Here is a 21,338-nt window from a genome sequence, read left to right as displayed (position 1 = left end):
AGGGTGTGAAAAGGGGAGTCATTAAGGCTCACTGGATATTTAAGAAGAGACACCTCTAGCTTTCTACTCTGAGCATCAATGTAACCACACTGCCTCTCTTTCAATAGAGCAATTTCTGCTCAAGCTGTTAAATCCTTCTCTGATCTGCCAGCCAGGGAGGGGGTTCAGAGCTCCTTTGTCTCCAGCAGTTTAACTTAATTCCACCGATGTCTCACAGTTTATCAACTACCACCTCTGATCTGATCACCTGGATGAGTGATCAGAGCAGAGTCATCTAATTTATACCAAGACTGGGAACAAAGTAAAAGTTAGATGCTTGCTGAGTCCTTACTACACAGAAGCTATTTTGCTAGCACAAAAAAGAGCTCCACAATCATTCAGATGCAGGGTCACCTGGGTTCAAGATTCAACTCTAACTTTGCATTCATGCTTGTTTTTAAAAAAAAAAAATAAAAAAAATATATATATATGAAATTGTAACATCGTTATGAGAGCTGGCAGCAGTTGCTGATGCACAAGTACATCAACTAGGAGTAATAACCAAGTTTATCAGCCAAGTTTCTGGATCCCAGCACTCAAAGGGGAACCTGGAATTTAAAGAATGAGCTCTCAGACTGCCATAGGTTCAACTGCAAATAGCTCACAAGCCACCCCCAAATTCAATCCAACACAGGCTATTAGCAGGTTCCTCATCTAACAACCCAGGAAGGTCAGACCTGTGCCTCATAAGAAGGCTCCAGGTGCCCACTCCTGAGAAGAACAGAGCAAGTCTGACAAGGGACATAGCTACAATGCCTGATAGACCTTTTTGCTGCTAAGATACTTAAGGCTGTGATTTTTAAAGAGAGGAGAGCTGCTAATATCTAACTTGGTAAAACAGCACTGCAAAGCTGAAACCCTTTCCTGTGGTATCTGGTAAGCACAGGTTAGCCCCTGTCTAAGAATTATGTGCTTCCTTTATAATAATGAGAAGAAAGGCACCTTCACCATAATGAGGGTTAAAATAACTGAACTTGATTTTACTTTGCTAACTGGCCATGTTTCTATCATACCTTCTAAAATATATGTATTGCAGCAGCTATACAAGCCAAACTGCCTGACTCTTTGTACAGACATGCAAAAAGGTATGAAGGACATTCTTGCCACCCAAGTCTTCATTAACCCCAGGCACCACAAAAAAATTTGTCCCAAACATTTAAATGTTTCCCTTCTGCCCCTTTTTCAGCAGTCAGATAAACATCTTGAACTCCCTCCTGGTCTCAAGCCCTCTTGCCCTGTTCTATTTTACTTTGGGCTCAACCATACTGAATTCAAGGTCATACAGTGATATCGGGGAACATATAGAGTGGAAAGTGCTCATACTCCAGTGATAATAAGAAATAATTGTTCTCCTCACTGGACTTATTCAGGAAACAGGGCCAATCTAAAAAGGAATGGGCTTGACAGCCTTGGCAGCCAGAGCTGTGATTACAGGAATATACACAAAATGGCAAGTCAAGCATACGTGCCAATTCAACCAATGCCTCTCTCACACAAAAGCTAAGAGCCACCTCTCTGCGTACACAAAAAGATCACCCAAGTTTTAGTCCATCAGTTGTTTGCCACTCTAGGAGTAGGACCGGCTGATGGCATTCAGAAAGTGACAGCAGAGGTGGCAGGCTTGGGCCCACAGGCAAGGTCAAGAATGTGGCTGGTGGGTACCCCTCATCACCTTCATTTTATCACTTAGGACTTTCCTTGCCCCCCAAAAATCTGTTGTTTCTCCCTTCAGTCATCACTTGCTTAAGCCACCTGTTCTACTTCAATAAAGTTCTCCGGCACCTTTACCTTCCTAGTAGGCCCCAGTTTCTAATAGTTAAGTCCTAGAGTAACCATTATTATAATTTGCACTATTCTTGTTGCAGTAGTCCTTGCCATAAACTGGGTTGAAATTGTAAAATTCATCTATTACATGAAGCCTGGAATACACCACACTGTAACAGCTATGAGTTATAGCCAACCATGGTGGCCCCCGTCACCTGCAGACCATCTCCTGCTATCCCAGGCACAAATATGCCAGATGATCACATTTTCCACATCCTGCAATGTGCCTGTGCAGCTCTCCTTGCCCAGCCATGATTCAACAAGGAAACAGAAGTTAACACATATTCTGGTAGCCTTCCCTCCTCCTGGTCTCCATCAAATAATTACTACCTTACTTCACAGTTCAAACAGTGTTTAAGCCCTTAACATCAAGGACAAGGCTCTCATTTGCTTTGTTAGGGAACAGGACTTCGCCTTCCAGGTTTGACTTCAACAAACCATTTGATTTGCCAGTAGAAATGACTTTTTCTGCCAGCCGTAGTACCTCAGCAGTGGTTGCTAACATGCCTTCCCCTTCCTCCCCCCGCCACTCTTCCAATGCTGTGCACATTTGCCCTTGTACGTGTCAGTGCTGTGTTTTAGAAGAGCAAAACGGAACTTGAATTAAAGAGGCTGCTGCTTCTTCACCCTTTTTCTCCCTCCCTCTCCCCCTTCCTTTTATGATGTTCCAAGAGTTCCTTGCACTAATCACCATTGAGATCTGTTAGTTTATACAACTGAATTTTAAGATCCATGCTTTTGGAGGTCATTTGACTCATTTATACATCCACAGGGATGGCCTGATTTGCTCAGCTCAGCTTCAGAGCTTTCACTTAGAGCAGAGCTGCGTAATCGGCTTTGATGAGCTCATGAAAAGAGACAAAGCAAAAAATGTACAACATTACAGATACAGATAGATATATATAGAGAGAAAAGTTTCTGCTGGAATGAATCAGAAAGAGCTGACGGCTGCCTGCAGCTCCTGCCCTGGCTTTATTATGATTTAATGTCCCAAAGATAATTTTATTTTATTCCATTCCCCCCCTTCTAGGCCACTGCCACCTTATGGCCACAAGAAGGTGTTTCAGTGGAAGAAATACACGTACTACTGCACCTTAATATTTAGGGAGCAAACAGCATACTAGACAGCACATTTTCCAAAGCACTCAAACTTTTCACTCTGAGAAACATCTTTGTGACAAATATTTGGAAGGCACTGAAAATGGGCTTTTCAAACAATCTTTAAAAAAAGCCAGCATGGACAGTAGCATGTGTGCTTGCGTGATAATTACATCACTGTTAGCAGTCAAAGGGATTAGGCTAAATGAGCAAGGCTAAGAAAATTGTTAGCATAAAGAATTAGTCTTTTCTACAAGTTTTCGGTCAAAGAAAGAATAAGCAAGAAACAGAAAACCGGAAAAAGGACATTTTCTTATTTTGAACAACTTGGCCATAACACATGACATTGCAAAGCAAAGGCAGTGATAGGCAGGAACCATGTTTATTTTATGTGAGAATTGAGAGTATACCCACAGCTACAGTTTGCCAACTTAACAAAAAAAGTGTGCTCACTTGTGTCTCTCACATGGCTATAGAGTTCCCATTGCTATATCAACCCAGGGCCCTGCAATATTAACATGTTAATTCACTGCACATCTCAGTAATGTGATTATTCCTGGCTTTACAAACAGGGAACTGAGGCAAAATCGTGTTGGGTATTGCCAGGGCTCAGCAATTCAGACATGGGTTTTCCCCATCAGTTGTTATCCTGGATGTTGGAAGACTCAGGGAGCTGAAACTGGGAGCATAGCAAGAGCCCAGGTGAGCTGATAAAGCTGTGTAATGGGCACCCCTTTGCAAAACCCAGCCTGGTAATCACACCTGGTAGAAAAGCTTCTTGCCAGGTTTAATTCACTGTGGCACAGAGCAAATAATTGTGATCTGAGCTCATTCTGACTCGTTTCAGGGATTCCTGTCACAGTTCCAGACACTGGGGAGGGACATGGTGGAAAACCAGCATCAAGCCCTTCACATCCACCTCTGCAGGATGGACTGAAATCTAATTCTGACAAGGCTGGCTCAATCCAAACTAGCAAAGGTTGATGAAGTAACATGTTGCTGTCTGGGTGAACTCTGTTGAAAATAGAATTCCCACCTCAGACAGCACCACTCAAACACAGCAGAAACTTTGGTGATGGACTTTAACACCAAACAAGATTAAGGCAATTTTTGTACACGGTTTTCATTTTCTACCACTTTGCTCTACGTAGAGCCAGGAAAAGAAATGAGAACAGACTTATTGTGCCATTACTGAAACTAAAGGTAGAAAGGATCATATTCTCAGATCTCCAGAGCAGCTTGTAGGCTGTAAATGTGCATGCAGTTTGCAGAACCATAACGTTTTTGGGTGTCTATTAATCCTGATCATTTCACACACACAATCCAAAGTTAATAAACAAAAATAGAAACACTTCACACTTGCATTTGCAGGGAGCTATTAATTGCCTTATGGATATGGTTGGTTTGTTAGCATGCAGTAGGTAAATGGATTGCATGGCTTTGTGTCTACCATTGTAACATATATTTCTCAACCATATGCTTACAGTATCTGTTTAACAACTAGTAATTCTTTCAAGAAAAAAAACACACCCAAAACAACAACAAAAAACACCAAACAAAAAGCCAACCCAAATCCCCACAAAAATGAAACAAAAAACAACAAAAATGCCACAAAAAAAAACCCCAAACCAAACAAACAAAACAACAGCTAATAGCATCTTAACAAGAATTCTATATTAGAGACAATCCATGGCCACACATTATCCTGGTAGCCCTTCCAAGTAGTCAACAAGACCTTTCGTTAGCAACAGCAATTGAGGGCTAGCTTTTATTCCAGCCAGCACCTTAATTTTCCAGGCACCTCAATGGATAAAGAAGCAATAGAAGTAGGAAAGAAAAAAGGAAGAAAGGAAGGAAGATTTAAATACAGTTCTTGTTTCAGAAGAAAATGATAAAACTACTCTGCCTCCACAGTCAAAACACCCAGAATGGTAACTTCATTGTCTGTGGTTCAGCACACACTAACTTCCCCTTGAATGTTTTTCAGATTAAAATTTCCTTTCTTAGCTGATTTTCTCTGCTGGACAATACCACCCACAAGAATATTCAACTTTTCCTATTAATACTTGGGCATTCACAAGAATCACCCATTTTCAAAATAACTTGGGACTTTCAGAAGTGAGCTGTCTCATGAGTCTAAGCTTACACATCCAAAGGAATCAGGAGAGTCTTCAGCTGAATTTAGTGGACTCTCTTTATTGACAGCTGATTCTCTACTCTAAATATTAAAAAAGTATAATATTGACGCAGTGTAGTAAAGAGTCAGATCCATCACATGCTTGTAACCCACTCAAAGCAGTTCTACACATCTTTTGTGGATGGATACCTACCTAGGGATGCAATTTCTTTCAAAAACGATTATCATACTGGTGTACTCAGCCTTCTAGGATAAATGCAGTTAGAGAAGTGGTAATGAAATCTACATCAACATACCTTTTATTCTTTTCTGTATAAGAATAAACGAGAGTTATAAGGAACAATTCCATCAACAACAAAAGGTCAGTAGGCAACCTGGCGATAGGAATTACCTTGCTGTTTAGTCATTTGAAGGCCCTACCAAGAGGCTTGCTCCTGGGTACAGCTAATACAATAGAAGATCCCACACACCATCACCCTAATCAGACATGAATATACACCCTCACCTGCCAACAGAGTAGGCTTCCTAATTTTCTTCAGGCAAAAGTCACCTGGATCAGCCTAAGCAGTTTAACCTGGTCTGAGTTATCAGTGTGATTTTGCCTGAAGCATTAGGGACAGCTGAGTGCAATCAAGTTATCTACCCTTCGCTGACAGAAGTCCTACCAAAGGCACTTCGACTGATGCCTTAGCACATTACCTTGGTCATAGAGAGAAGCAGCAATGTTGCCTTATGGCCACAAAGAGACTCTTTTAAACCCAGTGTTATAAAAGTTTTACTGCATATGTCAGCTATTCACAGTATCACAGTATGTTTGGGATTGGAAGGGACCTCAAAAGATCATCTAGTCCAATCCCCCTGCTGGAGCAGGAACGCCTAGGTGAGGTCACACAGGAACATGTCCAGGTGGGTTTTGAATGTCTCCAGAGTAGGAGACTCCACAACCCCCCTGGGCAGCCTGTTCCAGTGCTCTGGCACCCTCACTGAGAAGAAGTTTTTTCTCAAATTTAAGTGGAACCTCTTGTGTTCCAGCTTGATCCCATTATCCCTTGTCCTATCATTGGTTGTCACCGAGAAGAGCCTGGCTCCATCCTTGTGGCACTCACTCTTTATATATTTACAAACATTAATAAGGTCACCCCTCAGTCTCCTCTTCTCCAAACTAAAAAGACCCAGCTCCCTCAGCCTTTCCTCATAAGGGAGATGCTCCACTCCCTTAATCATCTTTGTTGCCCTATGCTGGACTCTCTCCATCAGTTCCCTGTCCTTCTTGAACTGAGGGGCCCAGAACTGGACACAATATTCTAGATGGGGTCTCACCAAGGCGGAGTAGAGGGGAAGGAGAACCTCTCTCGATCTACTAACCATCCCCCTTGTAATATACCCGAGGATGCCATTGGCCTTCCTGGTCACAAGGGCACAGTGCTGGCTCATGGTCATCCTGCTGTCCACCGGGACCCCCAGGTCCCTTTCCCCTACACTGCTCTCTAATATGTAATTTCCCAACTTATACTGGAACGTGGGGTTGTTCCTGCCCAGATGCAGGACCCTACACTTGCCCTTGTTAAATTTCATCAGGTTATTCCCTGCCCAACTCTCCAGCCTGTCCAGGTCCCGCTGGATGGCAGCACAGCCTTCTGGCGTGTCAGCCACTCCTCCCAGCTTGGTGTCATCAGCAAACTTGCTGATAGTACACTCTATTCTCTCATCTAAATCGTTAATGAATATGTTGAATAATATTGGCCCCAGTACAGACCCCTGAGGCACTCCACAAATACTCCACAAAACCAGTCATGGTCTTCACAAGATCACTGCATCCAGCACCTTTGCCTTCTGTCTGAGAGAATGTTACTGATGGTGGAGTGAATTTTTAAGAAATCTTCCATTTACTATCCTACATACGGGGCTGATGCAAACTTCACGCAGCCACCTTTCCTTCTGTCTGTACCATTGAACACACTGGGATTGCTCTTTGTTATGCTAAAGAGTCAAAACCCTTAAAGAAATGATAGTCTACAACATTTTGCTGCATAAATGTTCATTGACTTTTTGGCTATTTTGTTGTGTTGTTTGTGTTGTGGTCATTGCATTTAAGTTTGTGTAAAAGTCTCACCCTGGTCATTTAAACTTAATTATGCATGTGATTTTGAAGCCTGTTGAAGATTTAAATGTTTCTGAATCTTTGCTAAGAGAGAAGCAAAAAGACTCATGATGGTATTTTCCAAGCACAAAAGGGCCCTGGTGGCTTTGGGTAGCTTCTAAGCTCCCACAGCCCTTGTCTGGCTGTGATGCTGACACACCCTGCTATCATGGTGTTGACTTGACCTCCTCTCACCCACACAGGCTCCACAGAAAACAGAGAGACAGCTGGAGCTTTTGTTCCAAAACACAGTAACAATGCAAGGGCTGAGCAGCACTATCACCTTCCTTTTCTAATTGTGAACACTCAGTATTTGGAAGTGCCAATGGAGTACTACACTATTCGTGAAAAACCCAGGTTTATAGTTCCATTCTGAACTAGAAGCAATCTTTCCAATCTTACACAAGAGGCCCATCAGTGTGACATTTCTGCTCATTCTGTCTCACACCCCATGGATTACGGTGATTTTTTTTTTCTATGCCAGGTAAACTGAAAAGGTTGCAGAAAAAACCCTGCTCCTGCCTCAGACAAGTTTTTGACTTAAGGGCTCCTGAAGAGGTGGAGAGTGAAACCCCCATTTACAGTGAAAAGAGTTAATGGCCCTGGTTTAAAACAGAGAAGTTTCTACTTGAATTTTGATAGAGAGTGTGGGATTTTAAAACCATCCCTGATCTCGGCATATCATCTTCCTTGCCTTGAGCGGCAGCATGTGATCTGGTCTTAATCTCCATCACTTACATGGACCTAATGAAAAACAGTGCCACTTACACATAAGTACAAAAACATATACATGCACACACATATATGCATATATATATATTTTTACCCACAAATGTAACTAGTGTGTCTAACTTAGTATAGGAACATTTATTTGGAAACCTGCTGCCTACAAGTTAGGCACTGTAACTCGGAGATCAGAAAAAGCTTGTAGTCAAACAGAAAGGGAATGCCAGAGCTCACAAGGGCTGGGCAAACAACCTGATGGGTGGTTCCCCCTTTCACCCTGAGTGGGCAGAACTGGTTGGTAAGCTCAAAGAATGACACCCTGTCCAGTGACCACAGGAGGCTTGGGTGAGGACAATGTACTATGTAGTATAAAGCTGAATTGTTTGTTTCTTTGCTTCAGAAAATTAAAACCAAGAAAAATAACTAACACAAAATAAGTCAACTCTCCAAAGGAGAAAAAAGAATGAGCAATGAGGAGGAGACTTGATTTCCATTTCCCAGATAATATATTTATACCGTCCTCAGGTGGTACCTCTCTTTAAATAACATGAGGCATGGCACATTGTCAGAAACCTGGTCCTGAGAGCATCCTCACCTATCAGAGGACAGCAAGTTCAGTTGATGAAGACTACGGCCCTCAAAAACCTTAGCAGCCACAAGAAAGGCCTTTCCATCCCTTTGCTGTCTGCCCCACCACCACCACAGCATGTTCCTGGAGAGGAAGGTTGGAAGTAGACTAAGGAACCCCAGCAGCAGTAACAGCTAGCCAGAATGAAGGACTTTGACCTGCAAAGAGGTGCCTTCAAAACATGTACCTTGGGGCCAAAGCAGCTTCTCTCTCTCTGATGGAAAGGCACAGAAGAAAGCTGCACCTGTGCTGGGCAGGGATCCTTCAAAACCCAGACGAGATCCCTGTGAAGTGATCAAGGTGTCAAGAGCACCATGCAGTGGCAATGAAAGATGAAAAGGGTTTCTGAGCTCTGAATAAGCACCATGTAAACTGCACATGACACAGGGAGCACTTTGGCGCTGAGAGCACTTATGGGAATCCGTGCCTTGACAATGGGGCCTTACTGTGAGATGTAGGGTCACACAGGACAAAGAGAGGTTTCCTTTACCCTTTGCAGCTGGTGGTCACATTTTTTAAATTGTCCACATAGTGTAAATTTGTGTTCATTACTTATTAAAAACTCCTTTTCACATATTTTGCCACCAGTGTCGAAAGTCTATGATTGCCTGATTGCACTGTTCCCTGTCTCCCTTGGTCTGCAACTGCAATGCGAGTGTGGATCGATTGCAGCTATTTTAAAGTGAACTGAAAATACATAGTTATGTGAATTGCCCTGTGTGGTAGCCAGATAACATGAGAACTTTGCAAGACGTGGAAGAAATACATGATCTAAACACTCAGTGTCATCACTTGCTCTTAATTACGTATTTCTTCCTAGCAGCTGTTTGGCATGCAACACCTGTTGTTTTAACGTTACTGGAATAAAGGGTCTTTCAGCTGTTATGATGGCATTGCTTGGCTCTAATTACAGTTATTAACAAGGATCAGAACTTGACCCAGGCTATATGGCACGACTGTGTAGAGAAACACTTTTGGACTAATGGTGTCTGCAATACTCCTAATATTTTTCCAAGATACATCCTTTTTCATTTGCATCACAAAGATTATAAAGTACTTATACATGACACCTCTAAATCTTTTATAATGCATCATGTCATACAGCCCATTTAGTAGCAACTCCATTGTATAAAGTAGTACAATACACTGAAGTTGCTATGTTGAATTGTGTCAGAAGATCTGCTTTTCTAATTCCCCCATAATCTTACAGATGGAAATAGCACATTGTAGCAGTTCAGAAGCTGTTCCAGTGTGTCATGTCAAATGTTACTGCAGCACTATTTTGACTGTGAGTCATCATGCAAGACAATGAATTGAGACAAATATTAATGTGCCACAAAGTTTTCTTTCTTTTTTTTTTTTTTTCCTCTCCCTTCCTCAAATCACCATGGGGGAGAAAGGAAATGAAATGAGTGGGAGCAAAGTGCAAAGTACGGTTCACAAGCAGCTGACCTACCATTAAGAAAATTGAAAAAAATTACAGACTCATTAAAGCTGTGACTTGCAGTAAGTAAAGGAAGAAGAGTTCCCACTGAGACGCCCCCTCCTCTCATCTCCTTCTGCCAAAGCCTTGAGTCTGCTCCAGCATGGGGGAGTAAGCTGAACGTATCAGAGCAGTTTTAATGTAGGATTTCCTCACCACTGTCAAGCCAAAAGAGACCTTTGACACTGCTTTGGAATATTCTCTGCATGTAACCTGTAAGACTTAGTGGAAGAGGTGGGATGGGTTTCTGATGAAGACATTGAACCAGGGGACAGGAGCTCTGTGCTTAGCTCCCAGTTCTTCACTGGAACTGGCTAGTTCCAACCCAGTGTCCAGACTGGAAGCAAGCTTTAAACAACAAACAAGAAAACGCAAAAAAGCAGAAACATAGCACTCCACTCAAGAGACTAAAGGGACAATGAAGTGAATGCAGTGTATCTAGACAGCAACCCTGTTATCTGCAGAAAAGATTCGGAATAAAATCTTTGCTCTCTTTGCAGGAAACTCACATTTTCTTTTATGTAGATTATCACAGTTCAAGTTGGTTATGTAACTGGCAAACAAATTCACATGTTAAGATCCAGTTCACATGTAGGCACAAAAATAGAGCTGGCTTAGTGAATTCACTTATTCGAGAAATATAGTGTTTATGCAGATTTCTGTGTTTTGTACACAACTCCTAGCAGAAAAGAGAATAAACTAATGTCCTGCACCTTATCTAGTCTAAATGAGCATGGGACTGCTCTGGTTTACATGATACGTCTGTCTGAAGAGAGTGGTGTTTCAGGCTAAACTCAAGCTAGTTATAGAACTACTTACCAAAGAAAAGCAAAAAATCAGGAGTGGCTGCAGCACGTACATTATACCATTAGCTAACGCTTCACATCCAGTTTCTTTTCTGCCTGTCTGCCCTCTTTTTCTTCAGCTGAAGGTGATCGTTGCCTGTTTGTAGCTAGTACAGTCAAATCTGTGCCAAGTGAAAGCAATCTAATTATATTTGTTGGCGTGCAAATACAGCCTACTGTTGCTTAAGCAGGTTTTAAAAATACCGTCATGCTAGTAATTAATATATGCTATAAAGTGAAATAAAACCCATATGATAGAGAACCTTGTGTTTATTACATCCATATGTACTGCTGGCACACAAATCTGAATCCTGATGCCCACAGCCAGGTTCCTAAATGCCTTCCAAAGGTACGCAGTCAGCTACTGAGAACACTTTTAATACAAGGAAAGAGGGTTAAATTAATTTGAAATACATGAGCAGTGGGCTAAGCATGTGCACACAGTCAGTGATTGTGACTCAGCTAACACGCAGTTACTTATTGTGCTGCAGTAACTTGCTCATGTCTTTGAAGACCTCAGCTGAAATACAAGACGGGCTCAGATTTGGGATCAAAGCCCCTCTAACAAGAGTATCTACCTGGACAAGAATGACAAGAGGTGTCTTTTTAGCAGCTGTCAAAGAATTGGGCATTGGCACACTATTGCTGTTGCAGGGGTGATGGTAGGTGCCATCGTGGTTGGGTGGTGCAGTGGTACTTGTGGTCCTGTTGTAAGGGCAAAATTTAAGCACTGAATGGAAGACACGAATGCACAGGTATTGGTTTTTTTTTTTTCACCACATAGGACTTCCACTCTCATTCAAGGACTGGGCTGCCCCAAGCAGTTACATTTCTACACCATTAGCAGGTGCTTTTGGACTTGAGAGCAGCATATTTGTGCTCACCAACTGCCAAAATAAAATCAATCTTAAGGTATTGGCTCGAGATAACTTATGCTGCTGCCCAGAGCAACAAAAGCTGATGATCTTGTCCATCACACTTCAGCACTGACATCATATGGAGACATGGCATCCACTTCTCAATTATATTGCACTGATTATATATATATATATATACACATATGTTGATATATATAAATATAAATAAATAAATAAATAAATAAATAAATAAATAAATAAATATATACACTGATACTGATCGATGCAAGCCGAATTTTTCAAGTCATTTGAAGTACCATCCAGAAAGAAAGTGTGAGGAGTACAAAGCCAGCCTTCTGTAGAAGAGCTTTTTTCCCCCAAAGGTGTGCGAGCTACTCTTGGTGTTTTTATGTGGTCTCCTGCAAAAGCCACTTGTCTAGCTGTGGAGGATTGCCCTTATGATAGCTGACAGCCTCTGGTCAAACTGTCCCCACAAGGACTATAAACGACTATGATATGAATACAATGAATATTACCTTGCAGTTTCCGCATGTGCGTGGAACTTGTTTTCATACTAAATAGCTATTAGTATTGTTGCACCTGTAAGATGCCCTCTTTTCAATTTAGTGTTGAATATGTTCTGAGATAGAGGATTGCTGTCTTTTGTGCTGTCAGCTCGGTACTAAATCCACTTCATGAGAACACAGGTATTTTACCTTTTTCTTGGCATTTGTGGTGATTACTTTATTGTGCACTTAATGTCATGCCTTAAACTTCTTTCTAGATACATTCTCTAGCAACATGTCTGTCCTTTTTCAGCTGAGACATTTTTACTATGACAAGGTGCACATCCAAATAGCAACTGGGCTTTGTATTCATTAGAAAAAAGTTGACAAAAGCGTATGACCAAAACCAAGGAAAGAAACATGAAAAACTATAAAATAAGGATGAAAGAGCTGAAATATGCATCTCCATTTTCTTCTCAGTAAATCTGCCCAATGAAATCTTTGGCTGACTCTGTCAATTCATTTTCGTTACTTGATCAAGACATCAGATGGTTGCAGATTGAGACCAGGAAACATTTCCTTCTCTCCCGTAACAAGTCACATGACTCTTTAAAAATCAAATGATATTTCGGAGTCTCCACACTTTAAGCCTGATTTCTTTGATAGCTGCTTTTAATCCCATTGCTGTACCTTTTCCAATAACAAATTCACAGTATTCAGTAAAGAGACTAGTCCCTGGTCTGATGAACACTGTTTTCTTTCTCTCCTCCCTTGTAAATCAATGTGATTAGCTCTTCTTGGCTTACTGATCCTGTCAGCTCATTTTTCACAGTGCACTGTTATAAAATTCCAGCAGCTTCTTCCCCAAAACATCCCCAAAATTACAAGAAAACTCTGGGAAGCTCATCACTCTGCCATTCCTTGCCCGCTCTGAGGCATGTTAAAGGCTTGGATACTGTTTTCTGCAGGCCAGATTGCAATTGTCTTACTTGTACAGAACAGCATCTTCTATCATGAGTAGTTCCTGCTGAGCTCAATGGGGCTATATAGCCCCATTGATATATAGCGTTATCGTGATATATAGTGCTATTCAGAAGGAGCAGTGGTATCACAGTTTAGCCCCTTCTCTAGTCTTGGTTCCATGATAAACCTAATGACGAGAGCTCTGCATGTTTCACTGGACTGGGGAACAGGACTCAGGTGTCCTAACAGAGCTTATTTGTAGGCAGAGTTCACTATGTTGTGAACTGCTCACTTGTACTGAGTAGTTTGGGAATGCTCACTTGTACCAAGTTTCTCACATACAAAAAGTATTCTAAAATTTGGCATTATGTTTTTTTCAAGTGTTAACAACTGAATCGCAGTACTATTTTTCCAGCTTCTCAGTTTTCCCTCTCCTTTCTTCAAAGTAGTAACATTTTTTACTGTAATAGCAGTTACTCTTTTCCTCAAACAGACAGCCAGTTCTTCCCACTGTGGAAATCAATGGCAAAATTATAGCTGACTTCAGTAGAACCAGACAAAGTGTTCCAAATACTAGCTAATTTGTAAAAAGAACAACTGAGTTTGTGTCAGTTGATTTGTCGCTGCTGTTACGAACAACTTTTTAAATGTTTAACTTCCATTAGCCATGAACTTTGCTTTTATTGCTGTCTTCTCCTTTCATTCCCACCTGTGTCAAGAGTCTCCGTTGACTTTCGGGAGCATTGACAATGTATTATCTTCTTTAGAGGCCAGGGGACATCCCTCAGAGGAGATGCTCACAGAAAAAAATGAAGTTAATGAAACCCAACAAGCAAAAAGGACTTTAAAAGACTAGAAATCATTAGGGTTTGTCAGAAGTGAGCAAATGAAAGGAAATTACATGCAAATGGGACCCATTTAGGGGAACCATGAAGAGCACTTAGGAGAAGGACTGCTAGCCTTGTCTGTGTGGAAAGTGGAAAGAATGGAAAGAGTGGAAACCTGGGTGTTGCTCACTGGGACATCCCCATCCCTGAGTTTTGCCGGACCAAGATGAAGTTCTACAGCGCTGCATCTCCTTGTTCTCTCTTTAAATTTACTTCTGAACATCGAAGATATTTTCATAATGCACTTTGCTCTGCTAAGGTAGGCCCCCATTTTTCAGTTTTCTCTTCAGTCAGCAGTCACTTTCCAAAACCCAGGGAAATTTTCACTGGGACATTCCTGGCCACAGCTGCCCCACCACAGTCCACTGAGAAAGCATTAATAAGGCACCTCAACACCTGGACTACCTCTGCTTTTTCCCCTTTATTCCTTCAGAATCAGTCAGGGCAAATCCCATCAGTGGGGCATCATATGAGGGACACCTCCATCCACACTATTCCATTTCTGTAGTTAAAGAGAGACCTTTCCTCTCCAGGGCTACTAGCACAGCTCCTTTCATGATTTCTAAGTTCATACAAACAAAAATGAAATGCAATTAGAAAAGCCAGCTTGTCTTAGCGGAAGGGAATTTAGCTCCATGAAAAGACCAGAAAGCCATGTGGAGCAAGAGCTGCAGGGTTCTGGCTACCAGACAGCTGGGAAATGGATATGGTGTGGAGGGAAGGTGGCACATTCTTGTTTCTCATCTGGAGCAGAGTGGACACCCTGGGTCACCCTTCCATTGGGACATTTTTGTGCACTGTAGGGAAAAGTAGCTTCCTGGGGTGGTTCTTAGCTTTCAAGGGGTAAATAAAGATTATCAGCTAATCACCCTAAAGTTTGAAGATTAATGAATGATCTAATCTCCAATGATCTCATTCAACATGGAAATGCCATCAGCACCTGAGGCCTGGAGTGCATGTAGCTTTGCTGAATTTTGGCTCCAGTGGAATATGATAAATTATTTTGGGCTTTTATTTGAGCAGAGCTGCAAGACAGCAATGATCCTTCCATTTTAAATGGTCACCACAGCACCAAATAAATATTTTATCAGTGTTTTACAAACCAGACTCCACAACGGTACATATATTAACTGTGTTAGCAGTGCAATTATTAATTTTTTATATGCTCTTAAAGTGTAATTAATAAAGCCCTGCTTCTTCCCATACAACTGCAGGCATAGTTTCATGCTTTAGAACAAGTTTCTTGCAGAGGATGGGAGGAAGCCAGTTGCTCAGGGCAATCTCCATTTCCAGAGCTTGCAGCATAGCTGATCAAAAGCATCCAAATGAACCCTTGGCTGGGGACCACCAGACTATAAATTTGGTGCACAGGTAAGTTGATCTATCTGACTTGAGGAAAAAGGGGTTTGTTGTTTTGGCATCTGCCAACAGGGTTTGCAGGTTTTTCTTGCCCCATACAGACCCTCAGCTCCCGCTGCCCCACATCCCAACATTTGGCTGGCAGCAGAATGAGGGTCAGGTGCAAGTGTGTGGATTGGAAACCTCCCATGTGGTCATTGTCCTGGGTAAAATCCAAACTCAGAAGAGGCTGCTGGGCTAAATATGTTTGCAGGTGTTGCTGGTGGTACAGCAATGGTTCACTCCTTGAGTGCTCAGCATCTGCTGGGGTACCAGGTGGCCCATAAGCCCTCACTGGGTGGGCCATGAAGCAGATGCTGTGCAAAAACCAGGAAAGATACCAATTTAAAAAAACAAAACAAAAAATAGTTAAAGTAACTTTTCCTACATTGAACTTTCCGTAACACTTTCCTTATCTTAGGAAAAAAAAAAAAAAAAGTAAATAAAAATAAAGGGAGAGAGAGAAAATGGAAAATAAGACTGCAAACAAATTGAAAACAGAGTTAAAAACAGGGCACCAAACCAAACACAAACACAGATGGAATGAAGATTGGTTCAGACCATTTTTTTAATCTCAAAGTAAAAGTGAACCACTAGTTTGAACTTCTTCTTGACACCGGTTTGGAGTGGAACCAGGAGACAGATGACTCTAAGTCTGACCTGAATAAAAAATGAAGTGATTCAACTTCCAACATTCACACAGGGATTTTCAGAACCACCTAAGCAAGATACACAAGTGAAATCTACTGAATCTCCAAAGGATGGGAATCGCAGATCCTAAAAATTATCAGGTACTTGGCTAAGTTTCCTATTAACCTAAAAAAAAATGCCAGTAAAAAAGATATGTATAAGGATATCTGAACATCTGAACTTGAATGACTGGAGGTCTTTCAAGAAAGTTTCATTTATACACGTGTATTTGTTCTGTTTGTCCTCAGTGTAAGAAGTCAAATATTTTTGCTCTTCTCTAACATTTGTTTCCTTTTGCCAGAAAACTAAAGTTTTGACTGACAACTGAAAAGAATGGTTACTGTAGCAATTATCAGCTTTAATTTGGGGGTTTTTTTGGTAAAAAATTGCTAGTAGCTGTTTTCCATGCAAAATTAAATCCTATTTTTGATCAAATCTGCTCTTGAATTCTGTACCAATGATTTCCCAGAGAGCATTTGCAATATTCTGCAGCTCCATGTCCCTCTGTTCACCCACCTATAAAACCATGCTAATAACAATATTTACCTCCCTCACTCAAGTTTTGTGAAGTTTCATTAAGAAACATTTTCAAAGCACTTTGAGATTCTTAAATGAAGGCTACCCAGACAGTATAAAATTCAATTACACTAGAAACTAAAAAGCCATGATTTAATCCTTAGCATCTGGGTAAAACATAAATCTAAAAAAATATCTATTGTAACTGAAGACCATAAACAAAAAACACAATACAAGAGGTGGAGCTGGAAGCACAGTTAATATGATAACTGCTTTCATATAATTTAGCTCAAATAAATTAGTTATGGCTTGTCAAACCAAATCTGTGGCTAACCTTGTGGATAACAATGGAGAAGTGAGCTGCAAACATGCCTGGTTTACAAACCCAGCAGCTTTTCTCAGCTAGAGGACTTGAGCCCAGTAAAATCCAGCACCTTGCAGCAGATGATGGAGGGTTAGGGAGCAAGAACAGAAATTTGTATCTAGGCAACATCAGGAAGCCTGTATTTGGAAAAAAAAAAATGTTCTTTTTTTCTTTAATGAAAAAGTGTGTTAGTAAGGACATGTAATTTGAGGTATAATTGGTTGAGAGATGTTAAAAACCTTCTCACCCCAACATTAAACATGACTTCTGGATGATTGTCAAACAGTAACAGGCAAGAATATGACAAAATGTACCTGTGCCAAAGCATTACCAAGGAGGCTACTGCCTACTCAAACTTGGAAGTTTTCTGCTTTCCTTTGTGTTTCTTTCCACAGCTCTCCTAGGGAAATATGTGACTGCAACACATAAACCATTCGATCCAAAGATTTATTCCATGCTCCTATTGCTAGCATGACAGTCAGTGGGCGCAGGGCCCCAGTTCAGTAATTTACTGTGAATCTGGCTTTTGATCTTCTAAGAGTAATCAAACCTGCCCTGGCTGCGTGACACAATGGTGCCCATCTTGTATGAGGTCATTCGGCTGCTTCACAGGGTTTGAGGGTTAATTCTGCAGTAGGATTGGAAGACTCCAGTACCTTTATAACTGACCCCAAGCCAGCATAAAAGGAAAAAGCCTGAAGAAACTCCAAATCGTGCATTTTGGTAATTCAATAGAAATGGTATTGCTTGCTTTGCCTGCTCCTGATAAAATATCTGTAGTGGGCTGATACCTGAACTCACAGATCTGGTGTTAATAGTCCTAGAATTCTGGTCCCAGGTAATGGGCAGCTCAATTCAACAATCTTGCTACCCATCTACCATCAGTATGGGCAGAGGTGGTGACCTCAACCACGTAGTCAAGGGCTGATCTGGCAAATACTCACATATATGGAGGGAGCTGCTGCTGTCCTTTAAGTTGTAGTTTAAGCTGTCCTCAAGTATGTAGGAGCTGGCATGACTAAAAGATGAACTCTTTGTCTGTCAGAGATTTCTGAAAGATGAACTACCCATGGCTTGTCTTTCTGTTTTCTAAAAGGTTAGGAAGAGCAGCAGAGGCAGCTTTCTGTGCACCAAAGACTCAAGCTTGTTTTAAGAACGATGTAGACAGACGTACGCCGACCAGCTAGGTGAACTCAACAGCAGGTCTTGGATAACTTCTTGTTGAGTGATGGAGTAGAGTACAATTCAGCCTTAGCAAATTTCAGTTGATGCTATGCATCAGATGACAATCGTTTCACCCCTGAAATAAGTTCAAATCAAATAAAATCAAAATATTTTTTTTCCTTGATACTCTTACTTTATGTTTCACTGATACTTCAGAGCTTGTTGGTATTTCTTGAGTCTACAAAGAGCAAAGCAGAGAGCTTTTCAAAAGTGTGTTGCCAATTCCCAAGGGACCTGGGTTATTTCTCCTTCCATTTGTTTTTGTTCTGAGCCCCATCAGGGACAGAGAAGGGGAATGTGACACAAAGAGCACGGGCTACATTCTGGCAAAATGGCTACAGGCAAAGTCATTCTGTGTTATGTGGTAGGGTTTGGCTCTTCAGTGTTTTAATCCTATGCCTTGACTGAATATTTTGTAAGTTAGTGGCTGGTTTTTTTCTTGTAACCCAGACATTTATTTCTGATGACTGTTAGGTACCAGGTGGGTACCAGGAGTACTTAAGCGATCATTTCCTGGTGTCCTATCTTTTAAGCACGAGTGTCATAAATACGTAAATTCTCATAAAGATAAAAATTTCTCATGCAGTCTTAACCCTTCCTTATCAAAATGCTTATACTGCAGCTTACAAGCTAATGAAACTTTCCTGTAAGTGTGTGATATTTGTGCTTTTTTTTTTATTATTATTCTCCTATTTCTATGAGGTTATCTACATGACAGAAGCCTGCACAACTGTTTCTATTTAACCTTGAAGCAGGCAGACTCAAGGGCATATTTACAATCATACCTACACACAGAAAAATGTATTTAGTTTTCCTCTTATTTTTTAGCCAGCAAAATACACTAAGAAAATCGTTCCCTCAGTATCCAGATAGAGATTAGGCAGACAAGTCTTCCTCCCAGCCATAACATTGTACCATTGTCTGAGTGCATTACTGCTTGTTTTATTTTTTTTTTTTTTCTGCAAATCCCTACAGACCACATGACAAAGCCAAAGATATCAGGCATGAAGCTGATTCTGAGTTCTTAATTCATGAACAATAATTAGCAAACTTAGGAAAATATCGTAATGGAACTAGGCTTTCAATCTCTGATTTTCCATCCATCCATGTGATTCTGTGATTTCAATGCTAAGCTTGTCTTTTACCAGTGGAAGGTGACACAGAAGCTTCAGGTCATGGATTTTCATGAGAAGTGATCCCAATTATACGTCTAGCTATGCAACTTGTAAGACATAAAGCTCAATATTTTTATTCTAAGCAGAAATGACTCTCAAAAACCTCGTAAGGTATGATTTTTTTTGAGAAGCCCTTCTCACTAGAGACTTTCTTGTCAAGCTTGATGAGGAAAGGCATGGGTACCACAACTCCTACGTGACTTCCTTGAGATGCCTCTTAGCAAAAGTATTTATGGAGAAGTACGGCCCTATCAGCAGCCCACTCAGATGAAAACATTTCTTCTTTATTCTACCGTGGTTTATGGAGAAGGTGCTCTGTCATGGCTCTTGGCAAACATCCGGGTGCCTCCTGATGCCCAGGAGGCAGGACCATGGTCACCCTTTTTGTTTCTCAGCTGGGCTGTGCACAGCGGGCAGCAGGGGAGCAGCCCTGTCCAGCCTCTCTCCCCTCCTGACACAGGTAGCTGTAGCTGAAGGACTATGGATAGTCAGAAACATGCAGGGGTTTTCCTCACAGAAAAGTGCTTCCTCCACTTCTTCCATGGAAAACTTCACTTTTTCACAGGCCAAAGCCTGAACTCCCTCGTTTGAAAAACCAGAGGTATCTCCAATGAGCTCTCCACTCTCTGCTGCAATGAAGGAGAAGATAAACTGCATAACAGCAAAACATTACCCACAGCAAATTAAACCACACAGTGGAAGCATTAAGGGAGCATAAAGGCTGAATAGCCCGTTGCTGCAATGCCTGAAATTTCCTCAGTCAGGACCAAAGCAAGCAGCTGAGCCCACGCAATGCAGCGGAACTCGGACATAATCATAATGCTCGCAGAGCCAAGCTGCCTCACGCAGACCTAGTTTAAGTGCCTTTGTTCTCAAGGCACAGTTAATCCAAATATAACCTTCTTTTGATTATTTATGGTAGGACTCATCTGCGTTTTGGAAAGACTGCAAGGGACCATCATGGAGAGTATACTTCAGGTGTTCTCATATTGCTGTTTTTCTCTGTAGAGCAGATTCTATGGCCCACCGTGCAACATGGCCAGAGAATCCCATGGGTCCCGTTGGCAACTAGGTCAATATGAAAAATGTGTCTTTCCCCCACTTCCCATAAAGCTTGTTCTGCCAAGGACATTGTGTAGTGCTAAACTGAACTCTAAACTCAGCCTTCTGCAGAAAAACAGTGGGTGATGGTTTTAATTTTAATTTTTAGCCAATTCAGAGTGATAAAAGCATTTTGCCCTCAAAGAACCCCACTTTCTTGGGCAAGCTCACCAGAGAGTAGCAATGATTAAACATTTGCAGTATAATTAGCAAATACTCAGATGCAGCAAGATATATGTGAAGTGTTTCCTTGGTCTATTAGGGAACTAGATAAGAGAGAAGCAAAATAGTGCATAGTTTTTCATATGACCATTTCCCTGCATCTCACAAAATAACCAGTTCTGTTTTCTAGAGCCTGCCTCCAGCTCTGCAGTGATTTTTGAATGCTAATGTTGAACCTTCAACCATTTTACAATGCACTAAGGAAATCCAGTCCTTCCCAGTTGAAGGCTAGAAGAATAAGACTCACTAGCCCTTTTTGGATGCAGTTTCATTTTTACCCTTGCCTAATAAACTGTCTCTTGGCTTACATCATCTGCCCACTTTCAGACATCCCTGCTTTCTCCCCAGTCATCTGTCTGTAAATCCATATGAAACAACACAAATTTTTATCCTAAATGTTGGCACATAACTGTACTAATAGTTTCCTTTTGTCTCAGGTCTACACTCCCACTTCAACAAGAGTTTTGTCCTTATAAAAGCAGCAGGCAGAAATGACATTTTGCATTTTTCTATTT

The sequence above is a fragment of the Nesoenas mayeri genome (assembly GCF_963082525.1).
Source record: "Nesoenas mayeri genome assembly, chromosome: 1".
Lineage (NCBI taxonomy): Eukaryota > Metazoa > Chordata > Aves > Columbiformes > Columbidae > Nesoenas > Nesoenas mayeri.
The sequence above is the reverse complement of the archived record's forward strand: the minus strand, read 5'-3'. Positions refer to the sequence as shown.